At 38.0% G+C, this 12,495-nt stretch overlaps 1 protein-coding gene across 2 annotated transcripts in view; it reads left to right on the forward strand.

The window, feature by feature from the left end:
* The first annotated feature begins 6,854 nt into the window (after window positions 1-6,854).
* The window catches only part of LOC141399090 (inositol polyphosphate-4-phosphatase type I A), a 51,160-nt gene continuing 45,519 nt past the window's right edge, over window positions 6,855-12,495 (forward strand). Inside the window, exon 1 of one of the 2 annotated variants that reach the window (XM_073977160.1) lies at window positions 6,855-7,137. The gene's annotated coding sequence lies outside the window, so the exon portion shown is untranslated. Of the gene's footprint in view, window positions 7,303-12,495 lie in introns of both variants that reach the window. The other variant, XM_073977161.1, reaches the window with a different exon arrangement.

The following is a 12,495-nucleotide window of genomic DNA, read 5'->3' on the forward strand; positions in this document are numbered from 1 at the left end:
AAAGCCTCAGGAAGGGTTTTCTATCGAATAAAATACCTCAGGAAGGGTCTTGTACCGACTAGAAGACCTCAGAAGCAGAAGCCTTTTACAGAATAGAATATAAAATAGAAGACCTCTGGATGGATAAGACCTCAGGAAGGGGTTTCTATAATATAAAATACCTCATTAATTGCCCTCTGCAGAGTAGAATGCCTCAGGAAGGGGTTTCTGTCGAATGGAAGACCTCAGGATGGGTCTGGTACCGAATTAAAACCCGCAGCAGCGGTCTTCTACAACATAGAGGAGCAAAGCAAAGGTCTTCTATAGAATAGAAAACCTCTGGATGGGTCTACTATAAAATAGAAGATCTCAGCAAAGAATATCTAAGTAACAGTTTTCTATAGTATAGGAAACCTCTGAAGAAAATACTCGTAGCTTGAAGCCTCACATATATCATAGAAGAGGTCTTCTCAGAATTTGTCTCCTATTTAATAGAAAACCATGGGATAGGTTTTCTGCAGAGTAAAAAGTCTCATGATGAGGCTTCTATCGAAGACTTCAGAAATGATCTTGTACCGAATAAAAAACCTCAGGAAGGGTCTTGAACGGAATAGAAGCCCTCGGCAGAGGTCTTCTACAGAATAGAGGACCGCAACAAAGGTCTTCTACAAAAAGGAGGCCTTTGGATGGGTCTACTATAGAATAAAAGATCTCAACAGAGATCTTCCGTAGTAAAAAATACCAATCTAAGAGTCTTCTAAAGAAGAACTCTTGAAGAGTCTTCCATAGAATAGAAGATATCTCAAAGGTTCGCCAATAGCATAGAAGATTTCTGGAAGCGTTTTCTATGGAATCATATATCCTTCGCCTAGCATTTTCTATAGAATAGAAGACCTCAGGATGGGTCTTCCATTCTATTGTTCTATTTAATAAGAAACCAAACCTCAAGATTGTTTTCTATAGAATAGAAGACCTGACGAAGGGTACAGAATAGAATATCTCAGGAAGGGTATTATATACACTAGATGACCACTGGAATCTTCACTTCTGTAGAATAAGGAATTCAGGAAGCAAAGAGTAATCTATAGAGTAGCTACTTCGGTGAGTAGAAGATCACCGGAAATTAAATGTCTTCTTTAGAATGGAAGATCTAAAAAAAGTATTTTAAATAGTAGTAGATCTCAGGAATGGTATTGTATACAGTAAAGACTGTTGGAAACTTTGCTTTTGTAGAATAAAAAGTGTCATATATAGAATATGTAGGAGACCTCTGGAAGGTTTCTTGGAATAGAAAATCTATATAGTGTAGTGTTCTTCTATATAGTGGAATACCGCAAAAAGGTACTTTACTCGTATGTGGCTCAGCGAAATAATGTTTTTGCATCCCACATATGTTAAGACCAAATCCGTTTCATATATCGAATGAAATTACTCCCAAAATTAGATCCAATTCCCTCATCCAGGCACCTCCTAAGCAAAAGTTCAACACTTTTACGCCTTTATTCACTTCTCGGATCGTGATTAAATTTTAATAGCAACAATGTTTTGCCAACGCACTCCAATACTTCGTGAGATATGGTGCCGAAATGTCCCAATATTTATGGCCACCTTTTGCACTAAAGTTTTTAGTAGACTTTGTTAAAACGTTATCATTTTATTCTCCATACTTCTCAACTTAATGGCCAACAAGTTCCACAAACCCCCCCAACTGTTAACAAGAAATATAAAATGTATTTTTATGTATTGATTGGCTCTGTCAGAGTAATAACTAGGCCCACAGCTTTTGATAACTACTTCTAAAAATTTGTACTGGTTAACGACACAATCGACGGTAAATGGAATATTTTAATAAGTTTGCGAATAAAATAAAGCTGTCATTAACATTTTGCATAGCGCTTTTGTAAGGGTTAATGTAACTAATGAAATGGTGACACCTATCTGTGAGTGCGAAAGCGCTTTGAACAATGTCAAAATTGTCACAGTTGACAATCAGGTGGCGCACTGTAAAATTTAGTGAAGACACTAATATTTGCTTCATATACCAAAGCTGGTGACTGTTAAGCTGTTAGTGATACCTAATTGAAATGCGGACATTGCCATAATATGAGTTCCTTATGCCACGATAATTTTTTTTCCTTTATGTTATCGGCAAAAATAGTAAAAATTAGTAAATTCTTACAGGTCTGGAACAGACCAAATGTTTAATTTTTGAAAGATATAAATAGTGAACCGATATGGGACCAAAGTCGGTTGTTCCGTTTATTTTCATAGTTGTGTTCTTTAAGTAGCTGGCCAGACTAGCAAGATTTCAACATGGCGATGTAAAGTTTATAGGCGAGTGGTATGAAGTAGTGAAACCCATGTACATGGTTTTCTGTGTTTGTTGTGTTGCGTCTTCTTGTTATTGGTTGCTGGTTTTTTTATTCCGATTTCTTTCATTTTATTTTCTCAAGCAAACTATTAACAACAAAACAAGCAGGATAAGATGAAAAAGTAGAAAATAACTTTTAAATTTAATAAAAAAATTTGATTAATGAAAATATGGTTGTTCTTGTTTGTTTATTTTGTGTTGTTTTTTACTTTATTTTGGTTTGTCCCGGTCCACAGCGTGATTTTCATTAAAAAATGTCATGAAATTAGGCGTTCTTAAATAGAATTCCCCACTACAGCTATTTTATGATTTTACTCTACTATGGAAGTCGATCTAGAGACGCATAAATTTATGCAATTTTTTCAATGAAATCACTCTATTGTGGACCGGGACTTTTCATGTTCACACGAGCGTTTCAATTACGTTGTTCGCCTGTCGAACAACGTACACGAATTAACCCGTTTCCACGACACCATTCGTAATTAACAGAAACATAAACAAAATTTCCTTCGTTTTTGTTTCCTTGTTTTCACGAAAATTTGAACCGAAAACACATAAAATATACATTAAATGAATAGGAAAAGCAATAGACTTTCCTTCAAATATATCTTCTATATTTAACTAGACACATTTCATTCATTTTTTCCATAAATTGTGAATAATTTTGTATTTTCAATATACTTTTCTATTTTCAAAATTAAAGAGAGAGAGACATGTCAAAACAATGTTTGTGTATACAGACTTTCAGATATTTGTTTCCATTTTGTTTCTGATTTTTTAGGCGATTTTGAACTAATGGACAAGAAATGTGTGTGGAATTAAGAAGGAATTTAGACATTTCATAATTAATTTATTTCGATAAATGCTCTCATTTGTTAGAGATGGGACATATTTTATCGTTGTTCGAAGAGTATTTCTACTTGAACAACGTAGAAAAATTGTCGTTCGTTCTCAGAATTTTGTATGGGGAATCAAGTAATTTGTTCGTATTTGAGGGTCAAACAACGAATAGAGAACGAACGACGTACCGTGGAAACGGCATATAAAGGAACAAAGCTAAACACAATTCACCCAGACTGATGGGAGTTCATTTTGACATCAATTTTTTCATCAGTCGTGAAAAACTCGTACATACATTCTCAAATTTTCGAAAATGTACACATACTATCACAAATACTGTCGTGCAGGCTGATAGGTGAGTGGACGCATTAATGCCTTGTTCATGGTTGTAATTCGCTCTCTATTCGTTGTTCCAGTCCAAATTATGTATTAAGCGGGGTACACACGACCAGTTTTGACTGTCGATTCTTTGGAAATATCGATAAATCTCAAACTGTCCAGCAACCACAAAATATTTTGTGGTTGCCTGATGACTGACAAAAGTGAGCGGCCACACTGACAAGCAACCGATTATTTGAGCAAAACTGACAGTCAAAACTGATCGTGTGTACCCCGCTTTAATTACTTCATTCTCCAGAACATGGAACAAGCTACTAATGCTTACATTTACGAAATCCACTCGATTTCAACTGTCGAATCCATAGGTTAAACGTCAAATGAAATCCAGATGAGATTTCATTTAACGTTTGAGCTATGGAGTTGACAGTTGAAATCGAGTGGATTTCGTAAATGTGAACTTATAGCCCGTTTAGACTATACCCTTATACGATGATTAAGTGCATTATCTCGATTTAAGTGCTTAATCCACCCAAACCCACCCTGATTTACCATAGAAAATTAAATCAACTCAAAACTTGGATTTGTTTTAAATCAAATGTTAAATCGAAATATTTTGATATACAACACTGCTTTTTGCTCCTAAAAATGCAACTATTGCATTCAGTACCAATATTGGCAACTAAGTTCATTTGTCGTTTATTTACTAGGGTTAAGACTTTTTGACCTTTTTTTAAAATGAATTCCTGTAACGGGAGTGAATGCCTATTAAAAATTTGCTCCAAATTTTTTTTTCCTGTCCCGAATAAGTGGCATTTTGCCTATCAATGACTAAAATAATTTGTATAAAAGGTCCCGCACAAAGCACTTTCAATTTATGTGATACATGGAATAAAGCTATATATGATATATGTATATGTAATAATATGATGATGAAATTGGTGAGAAACAGAAGCTTATTTCATTCTGGATATGTCATGTGGCTTTAACGATTGTTTTGAATTATTTATGTGCTTAAATTGACTCCAAAATTTTTCCAAAAAGCTCATTTACATATAAAAATTTAAAAGCTTTATGTGCGTGAGCTTTTTTCTATCGAATCACCTTGTAGTTAAGACAGGGATGAGAAATATGACACAGGGATGAGAGGTTGTAAAAAAGTCATAACCCTATTATTTACATTATTCAAATAACTGTAAACGCAAACACACAAAAACAAACAGAAGCGAAAAAATAGAAAAAATATTAAATAAAAATAAAATGGAAGTAGCTTTGTCAGATTATTTTTTGCAGTATTCCATTCCGTTTTTAATTTTCAAGCAATTCTTTTTGCAAATTCGCGTATGTATACGTAAACAGAGATCAGTAGTGGGATTCTGTAACTCATTTTTGCTGTTATCGACAAAAATCGGTAAAATTAAATCGCAAAATTATGACTAAAAACATAAAGAAAATTTGGCATCACTGTTTGTATAGGTATAGGCTAGCGACTACCTTTTATTCATCGTTAACTTATGCCAAATTTACACTTGTGCTCCAAAATCCACTGGATTTCACGAAATCCTGAAATACACCCCGGTGTTTACACTTATTTTTTGTTGATTTCAAACATATCGCAATGATCAAGGTAGATGCATATGCGCAGCTGATGGAACATGAATTTTCAAAACAAGTTGTTGTAAATTGAATTAATCATCAAAAATGTACGACAATATAGAACTTTACAACTTTATTTGGAAAATTTTCGTAAAATTGTCTATATATCGTATTAATTGTGTATAGTACTAACAAATGAAAAAATAAAAAAAATGATTTTATCGTTGAGACATCATAATAATAAATTTTGATAGATAAAAGTTGTGCTCAGAACCTGCACAATATTAGTACTTGAAATAGTTTTCTCGTTTAGTGCTAAAAATGCGTTCCCGTACTTCGAAATCTAGCAAGACTTGTACTTCTCTTTAAACACAAAAAAAAACGCCGTACAATTTTGGCCTAGTAGAAACTAGCAGCATGCATGATCATTGCATCTAATATGATAGCTGATACGTTGATTTTGATATTTATGCTGGATTGTTTGCAATTTTCGTCATTTTTCCGTTCCCGTATTTTTTAAGAAATTTGTATGGGGAAGCAATTTTTAACAATTCGCTCTTTTTTCTAACATTTCCATTAAAAAAGTATGGGAACACAATGAAAAATATCATTGTAACAAAGCAATTTAATATTTTTTCACATTGTTTACAAATATTGGTACTAAAATATTTTGTTGCAGCGATTGAACATCTACCTTGTTTATTGTGATACGTGAAAAGTGTTGCAACTTTTGGTACTTTTTTAGGAAAAAACAGGGTTGTTTATCATGTGTACTGTGATTTCGATGTTGATTTCGCTGAAATCACGAAATGAGATGATTTCATTTTTGTATGCGAAATCATGATAAATTGTGCATGATTCCGCGCGAAATCACGAAACGCCTTCCAAATCACGAAACGACGCCGAATGTAAACCAAGCATTACCGAAAATTTTCGTTAATTATCGAAATTATAGGCATTTTAATTTTACCGACAATTATCGATAACAGCAAAAATGTGTTACAGAATCCCACTACAGCTGACTGGCATCTTATATCATTTTAGACTAGTCTAAACAACTAGGATTTGAAAGTTGGATTTAGAAATCGAGTCGATTTAAAATGACTAGTCTAAATGGGCTATTAGCACAGTTTTTACTACGATAAAAATTTTACAGTGTTTTATTTAACTTGCTTTGGTGTCCGTTTAGTTCAAATCTGGTAACTCGTTTTTAATGCAGTTGCAGTTGACCAATCGGACTAAAATTTTGCACACTTTTCAGATTTGGATGACAATACATGAATATGAAATCAAAACCAATATTGGACCACTTTTACCATTTTTACAGTGTTTTTACGGTGTTTTATTTAACTGGGATTCTGTAACTTTTTTTCTACCGAACCGATATCGTTAATTAACGAAAAATGTACGGATTTCGTAATGTAGACCAAGCGTTAGTATGAACAAGGCATTATTTGAGAGCTTCCATCATGAGAAAGAATATATTTTTTGGAGCTAAGCGACAACTTATTTTCTAGTTTTAAATAAAACACTGATGCTTATTTTTTTTAAATTATTTCTTTTTTCAGTTATCCAAAAAAAAATAGCAAAAATTAGTAGGTTTTTGCAGTTCCGGAACAGACCATATGTTTCATTCAATCGATAACATCGTTAATATTCTCTCATCCACTCCATTCGTACATTACACATTCCTCTTTTTACTCTTTCTAAACAAAAGAATGTCAAACACAACGTCTGATTTCGTGACGAAGATTAGTCGCCAAAGAATTTCATTGTTATACAGGTCGTGTTTCGGGTTGAAAGTGTTGCAAAAAAAAGAAACATTTAAGCAAATTAAAAAACATTCATTACAAAGAAATTACATCAATATAATCAAAAGAAAGAGAGATAAAAGAGTGTAATTGAAATATTTAACAATAAAAAGAAATAAATACTGAAAAAAATTCATAAAAGTCTGTTTCGAAAGTGAATCGTCAGGAAAAAAGAAACAACGTAGACAAATTTTAATGAAAAAAGTGAGTGAGTGAATGATGATAAGTGATTACTTCTTGAACAAGAGAAAAGAGCAAGTGTAATAAGAAAGCCAGCAAAACAACCAGCGATAACAACAATAATAAGGCATATAAAATAAAATCTGATAAGAAAAAGAAATTAAGAATTCTGCAATGAAATTAAGAAATGTAAGAATTTGACAACGTACCATGTAAAGGAATGTTTGTGCGGGGTCAATATTTAATGGACGGATATTGAATTAATTTGACGGGAGTTGTCTCCAGAGATGTAAAAAAGGAACATGTGGTTTGGTGGTGGTATGTAGAAAGCTAAATGGTTCAACGTATGGTAGAAAGGTGTTAAAACTTGGGGAATAAATTGAATACTCTCCCAACTAAGAAATATATGAAATTTGACATAAGTTGAGTATACGGACTGGATTACAAAAAATTTCGATTTAAAGGAAAACAAAAAAAAATTTTTGTTCGAGTTAGCTCAAATTTGTTCCTGTCTATAGGATAAAACCCAGTTATCTGGCTGTTTCTATGGGATGTAACCACAGATCCACTGGAGTTAGATGAGTAGGCTAGGCAGTTGAAAAGGTGATGCAGATGTCTTGCACGGCGCGGTCGATTTCCGCCCAATAAGAATTTAGGCGACTGCAATATCCCGAGCGTAGTTGAGCCAAAACTACTCTAGTTTGTCGTGGCAGCTGACGCTCCTCCGCTACAATAGATTGGGGATGTATTTCGAGGACTTTTCACACTATAATTGCTTAAGGCCTTGGCAAATGCATCCGTGTGAACACTATTTAAACCTGCTTGAAATGCTTGTTGATCTAGGGGTTCTCTCCTGTATCGTTGGACCTCTCCCTCTACAGCATGGATATCCTTCCTGATCTGTCTGAATGTGTCGGGCCTACCCACAAGATGGTGATTGGGATGGCTCACACGGTAACATCCCAGCAGGTACTGCAACGAAAGCATCTCATTGTGTTGCTTTACTGGAAGAATTTTTGCCTCCTCATGTAGATGGTCCACTGAAGATTTGAGGAGGCACCCTGTCGCTGTTCTCAGGGCGGCATTCTGGCAAGTTCGAATCTTTTTCCAGTTCGAATCACACAATCTCGGGGACCAGACTGGAGCCGCATAGCTTACCACAGACCGACCTATCGCGTTATACGTGGCCAACAAGCTTTCTTTATCTGCACACCAAGTGCTGCCGGCCAGGGACTTGAGGACCTTGTTCCTACTTTTCAACTTGTCGCAGATAGCTGTGGCGTGTGCGCACGACGTGAATGTAGTGCCGAATGTGACCCCTAAAATTTTAGGGCAGTTTGTGGTTGGAATTCTGCTACCGTCGACCACGACATTCAACTCACGTCCAAACTGCGCTGTCCATGTCTTGAACAGAGTGGCTGTAGATTTTGTGGGGGAAATCTGCATATTCCTCGAATGGAAAAAGGTGGTAAGATCGGTTAAATAGTTGTTCAGTCTCTCACAGATGTCATCAGGTTAGGTACCCGACGCCAGGATCGTGCAATCATCCGCATACGTCACGATCTCAATGCCGTCCGGAGGGGGTGGAATACAGGAGAGGTAGAGGTTAAACAGTTCCGGAGATATCACCCCACCTTGGGGAACTCCCTGTTTCACTCTACGGGGTTTGGACTTCTTATTCCTGAATTCCACGTACGACTGGCGTCCACACATGTAGTTGACTATCCAACGTTTCAAGCTTGGCCGGAGGGTTGTCTGCTCAATGTCCTCTAACAGCGTGGAGTGCCTGACTGTATCAAAGGCTTTTGATAAGTCAAGCGCCACCATCACTGTTCTATCGCACGGCCGTCTCTGGTTGAGTCCTTTACAGATATATGTGGTAATGGCGTGCAGCGCTGTTGTCGTGCTGTGCTGCTTACGGAATCCATGTTGATGATCGGCAACTTGATAGCTATTTCTGATACTGGGGAGGAGCAAGGCCTCAAGTGTCTTTGCTACGGGCGACAAAAGCGAAATCGGTCTGTACGATTCACTTTTGCTGGCATCCTTGCCTGGCTTCCGTAGTGGGACCACCCTGCCCATTTTTCCAGACTTCGGGAACAACGAGGGTGGCTAGCGACAAGTTGAAGACTTTAGTGAGATACTCGACTCCCGGCTCATCCATCTGCTTCAACATTACCATGGAGATTCCATCAGGGCCCAACGCTTTGGCTGATTTAGCGTTCCTGATGGCATTGGCAACATCATCAATTGTAAATTGTGGTGGTTCATCCTCGGCAGGAAGAGATCTGATGCGACGTAATACTCTTCTCTTCGCCCTGTCACTCTCGGGATGCTCGACGAACTGTCGATTGAAATTACTTGCGCACCTCTTTGGGTCAGTCAACGTAACGTCGCCAAACGTGACTGAGGTCCTATCTTCCCTTCTTCCAGGGTTCGAGAGTGACTTAACCGTTGCCCACAATTCACCTATACCGGCTCCAATGTTGCAGCTCTTCAGATGATTTTACCATTTGTTCCGCTTATGCTCGCCGACCAGCCTGTTAACTTCCAGTGTCAGCTCCCTGACTCTGGGGTCATTGGGGTTGATACGACGAAGCTCATCACGCTCATTTGCTAATATCGTCGCCTCTGCTGGGAAATTTGGTCTTACTTCGGGTATTCGACCAGCAGGGATATGGCGAGCGGCTGCAGCAGTGATGATGTCCCGGAACGTCCTTTCCGCTACCCGAACATCAGAAGGATTGGGCAATTCTCTGAAGCGGTAATAGGTGAACTCTCTGAAACTCGGCCAATCAGCTTTTTTATGATTAACGAACGTGCGGCGTTCAGAGGTGATGAAGTCGGGTGGTCTGCTAATGGAGACAATTATGGGGAGATGGTCTGATCCAAGGGAAATGACGGGTTGCCAGGTAACGTCATTTGTCAGACCAGGTGACACGATGGTTATGTCAGGCGAACTGTGACACTCTCCTCTAATTCTGGTAGGGGCGTCCTCATTGACCGTGCAAAACGTGGAGCTATCAATCTGCTCAGCCAGCGCTGTACCTCTCTGGTCGTTGCGAGGGCCGAATGCCACATCTCATGATGCGCATTAAAACCCCCCAGGACCAGACGATTATGACCTTGCAAGAGCGGGCTAATGTCAGGCCTATAACCAGGGATACTGCTATTTCTCGGCGGGATGTATACATTCAGCAACTCTATCTCGGCAGCTCCACACCTGACTACTACCCCCATACATTCCATGTACGGGTCATAAGAGACAGGCTCAAGCGAGATAGGTCTGTATTGGACAGACTGGTGCAATAGGAAAGCCAAACCCCCACCTCCACTTCTGGTGCGATCTTTCCTCAGAACATTGTAACCACCACAATGCTCTAAGCTGTGGTTGTTGTTCAGCTTGGTTTCCTGCACCGCAGCGACCTTGGTCTTCTTCCGACTCATAAAATCTACTATCTCCTCGATCTTACCTCGGAGTCCATTGCAATTCAATTGCAAAAATGCTGCATTTTCGGGGATTGGGACAACAACGGCTGGTGTTAAAGGCTGCGTGTGCGGTTGTTGTCGAGGGGACTGCGGAGGTGTTTCGTAATCAGACGAGGAGGGAGTCTCGTAATCCGACGACGACTCACTGGGGACTGTGTTCACACAGCATGCAGCAACATAGTCCCTGTCGTAGTCCATCACGTGGACAAGTCCAGAGCAACCCCTTAGATGCACTCACTCCTGACATCTATTGCATCTCACCGAAGGTTGGATGTGGGTGAAGATGCGGATGTGACAAACTGAGCACAGATATATTGGTCCTGGGTTTTCCTCCATCCCGGCTCGGACCAATAGAATTCGGAGCAGGCATTCCGGGATATGCTGCTCCCAATACAGGAAAACGAAACAAATACGAACATGTACACACTGAGGTGGCAGCCGCTGGCCGGAACATTGGTTTTGTGTTGTTCCGGGTCAATCCGGTACGAAAGAACCCGCTGCCGTGGGGTTGAGGTCTTGAGGTCTTTATTAGGTCTCTTAGGGTCTTCTACAGTAGAAATACAACCTTTTAAGTCTTTACTATACCTCCTCAGGTTTTCTATAGTAGAAAGAAGACCAGTTAAGGCATTCATTAGTTGACAGAATACACTTTAACGCTTTCCCTAATAGGCAAAAAATCGTCTTCTAAGGTCTTTACTAGATCTTCTAAAGTCGTCAATAGTAGAAAGAAGACCATCTATGGTCTTCTATATTAGACTGAAGTCCCTTTTTAGGTATTCTCTATAGATAGAACAGGGTTTTCCTACTAGACAGAAAAATGTCTTAAGGTCTTCACTAGTCGACAGAAGACTTAAAAGGCCTTCTGTCGACTAGTGAAGTCTTTACTGGCTTAAGGACTTCTACAGTAGAAATACGACGTTTTAAGGTATTCGCTAATAGAGAGAATAACTTTTAAGGTCTTTTCTAGTATACAGAATAATTTTTAAACTCTTCGCAGGTAGACAGCAGACATTTTAAGGTCTTCCCTATTAGATAGAAGAGTTTTTAAGGTCTTCTATAGCCGACAGAAGACTTTTTAAGGTATTTGCTAGACCTCCTAAAGTCTTCTATAGTAGAAAGAAGACCATTTAAGGTATTCTATATCAGACAGAAGACCTTTTAAGGTCTTCGCTAGTAAACAAAGGATCTTTAAGGTCTTTTATAGTAGACAGCAGAACTTTTAAGGTATTCGCTGGGAGACAGATGACCTTCTAATAGACAGAAGGAATTTTAAAGTATTCTCTATTAAATAGAAGATCTCTTAAGATATTCCCTATTAGACAGAAGGCTTTTAAAAGTATTTTTTAGTAGACAGAAGACCTTTTAAGGTCTTCACTAGTAGACACAAGACCACTTCTCATGCACCCAATTCCAAATTCGTTGCAATTAATTCATGTTAAGTCCTTTAGCTAAACGTATGTCACAACATACTTATTTTTCTGCAGTTCCGGAGCCTATATCATGTGATATATGTTATCTACAAAATATAATATACATTTACGAAATCAGCATTCCAAGAACTGCCTGTGATAAATATTTCCGAATTCAGCTACGGCGTTCAACTTGCTTCCTGTCCTTTAAGCATAGGTTACCATATTCACAGGTGACCGTTATGGGCACAAGTCTTTTAGGGTCAACCATCCGATTAATTTGTTGCACAGTTGAATGAATTCGTGGTATTTTTTCTGTCATTAAATCCCTAACTTTAGTATCTAATTAACTGGTACCCTGCGATTTTTTATAATTGTTGTGTATAAAAATGTCTTTGGTTAGCTACATTTATCCCTATTTATACAACAACAATAAACCTTGCTACGTTGATCTAATTAATTTTTTTTGTGGTGCTGTACATAA

Source organism: Musca autumnalis, unplaced genomic scaffold (assembly GCF_047663935.1).
Source record: "Musca autumnalis isolate F117 unplaced genomic scaffold, ASM4766393v1 scaffold_3, whole genome shotgun sequence".
Taxonomy (NCBI): Eukaryota; Metazoa; Arthropoda; class Insecta; order Diptera; family Muscidae; genus Musca; species Musca autumnalis.